The following is a 3,000-nucleotide window of genomic DNA, read 5'->3' as shown; positions in this document are numbered from 1 at the left end:
GGCAATCGTTAGTTAAACGAAAAACTTGGTTTGAGACATACTCTCACCTTTATTTCTGATACCGTCAAACTCTGGTTAACGGTTCGTTGTACCTACCGCTTGCACCGTAACTATCACATTTGTTGCATTAAACGGAACTGTTTAACGGCTATTTTACTGGCCAATGGTATTGTGAAAGTAGATCAACTTGAATTTAACCAATTACTTTTGAACGTAAAGCAGTTTCTTGTCGGTACAGCCAACAGCTCCGATAGCCGTGATCGTCTAGTGGTTAGGACCCTACGTTGTGGCCGTAGTAACCCAGGTTCGACTCCTGGTCACGGCAGTGCTAGCACTGTCATGGCGGAGCATATTTTTTATTTTATTATATTTAAATTTTATAAACTATTTATTTATTGATTTGGCGTTTAAATTCGAGAACTCTATAATTTGTTTGTCAAAAATTAAACTGAAACACTGCTTTTGGTCTACTAAGTTTGGTCTACTATTTTATTTTTTAGAAACATTAAATATAAAAAAAAATCATGACATTGTTTCGCCTTGTGAAAGTGAAACAATTGTTTTGAAGTCTAATTTTTCATTATTTTGTTTAAAAAAACATATACACATATATATATATATATATATATATATATATATATATATATATATATATATATATATATATATATATATATATATATATATATATATATATATATATATATATATATATATATATATATATATATATATATATATTATATATATATATATATATATATATATATATATATATATATATATATATATGTATATTTATATACATATATATATATGTATATATATATATATATATATATATATATATATATATATATATATATAGATATATATATATATATATATATATATATATATATATATATATATATATATATATATATATATATATATATATATATATATATATATATATATATATATATATATATATATATATATATATATATATATATATATATATATATATATATAAAAGTATGTAGACTCTAAATCAGTGTTGAATTTTAGTATTTAAAATATTGTATAAATTAGTTATAAAAGATGTAACATTTTTAATGAGTATATTATGCCTTTTTACATTTTTTTATTCCTTTTTATATCTTTATACATTTTATACCTTATACATTTTTGATGAGTATACTAAAAGATGTAACATTTTTGATGAGTATATTATACCGGCTGATTATTTTGACTGCTAACTGGACCACCTTCCTGTAGTTGATATACTTGGTAATGCCATTTTTTTCAGTCTTCCTATGCTTCTTTTACCAAAAACATACGCCCCATAAATTTATTTTCTTATAAAGATTTAAAAATATTTATTCTGTATTCACCCAACGGATGATATGTTAATATACAATATAAAAAAGCGGTGGATGTTTCACCGTCGAGACACCTATAATATACTATATTTTAATAAAAAAGGATTGATTTTTTACTCCTTTTTGTTGCACAAAGATTAATTTTTATATTTTATTAAAATATTTAAAAAAATCTTTGGTGAAAAAATAAAGCCTCTGAAATAAATAATGATGAATAAAAAAACTCATTTTGATATGAAAATGACATTTTTTATAACTTTTTCAAAACAGATAATTGCTGAAATATACAATGATGAACAAAAAACTCATTTTGAAATGAAAATGACATTTTTAAAAGCTTTTACAAAACAGATTTTTTATAAAACCCGAAATTTCCTCAACCTTGAAATTGCTACTAAAATAATCATAAAATTCTACTTATCCCTACATATTACAGTATAAAGTAAGGTATCTTTGCACGGGGTGTGTCACCCCTATGTCGATTAAACCTTAATACTTTAGGTGGATTTTACTCGGCGTATGTTTATTTGAAACTAATGGATTGTAAATTTCCTATCATTACATTTGTAACGGTGGAATTAACATGTTTTCAGCGTAATACGAAATTACATACGTTCTACGTTGTATTATTACATATGAATTCATGCAAACGTTACGTGGAAAACGTTATATCATAATCAACGATGTTCATAGTTGTCCATTTATTATAAACGTAATATATTTCCTTATTTAAAAAAATAAACACTTTTACAGGGTGGCACAAAATTAATCACCTTATCGGAAGATGCTATAATTTTTGCAAATGGCGACGACGACGGCGAATTTATAAACTAGACAGCTGCAGTTTACAAAAATATTGATAAAACGGTCATAAACGTGTATCAACACTGACGGTATTCACTTGTCGGATATCATCTTTGCCACTTAACAAAAAAAATGTAAAAGTTCCAAAAAAGAAAATTGGATGGTTAATTTTGCACCACCCTGAATTTGTTTGTATAGGTACTGCATCTGTCTAGTTTACTAATGTTATTGACGTACGGCGCCATTTGCAAAAATTATAACATCTTCTGAAAAAGTTATTAATTTTGTGCCACCCTGTATAATACTACTTATTGATTTTTATTTCATTACACACGCAATTTAAACATCTTTATTTTATTAGTTCTGATTACATATAGTTTGAAATCAGTTAGATGGCCTAGACGTTTAACGTTGATTTATTTTTTTTGTTTTTTAATAATTTAAATGTTAGATTATAACAGATTAAAGTGAATGATATAATAACCAAAAAAAATACATGAGTTTCAAAAATTGAGTAGTGTGGTTGTTTATCATGGGTAGAATACTGAATATATAGTATATAAATATAAGAGTCTCTGCTCAATAAAAAAGCTTCTTTCATCTCGCCAATAGATGTCTCTAGTAAAATTAAAGTGATTCAAGAACAACGTTTCGAAATTGGATCATATATAAATATAGGAATTCAAAAAAATTGAGTAGTGTGATTGTCAATCATGGGTAGAATTGGTGAATGTTACACGTGTGTAAAGTGATCACTTAAACTAGCCTTCGACGGTCGTAAGCCCCGTAAATGCCCAGACTTCCATATTTTTCTTCATCTATGTCGAGA

The 3,000-nt window shown here is 25.7% G+C and overlaps 1 non-coding gene across 1 annotated transcript; it reads left to right on the top strand.

The window, feature by feature from the left end:
- The first annotated feature begins 253 nt into the window (after positions 1–253).
- TRNAH-GUG (transfer RNA histidin (anticodon GUG)) lies at positions 254–325 on the top strand. The gene has a single exon. It is a non-coding gene; the product is annotated as a tRNA-His (tRNA).
- Positions 326–3,000: the final 2,675 nt, after the last annotated feature.

This window comes from Brachycentrus maculatus, unplaced genomic scaffold (assembly GCF_059751285.1).
Source record: "Brachycentrus maculatus isolate JH-2025_06_01 unplaced genomic scaffold, ASM5975128v1 h1tg000602l, whole genome shotgun sequence".
NCBI lineage: Eukaryota > Metazoa > Arthropoda > Insecta > Trichoptera > Brachycentridae > Brachycentrus > Brachycentrus maculatus.
Note: the sequence above shows the minus strand (reverse complement) of the source record. Positions and strands in the feature narration are given on the sequence as shown.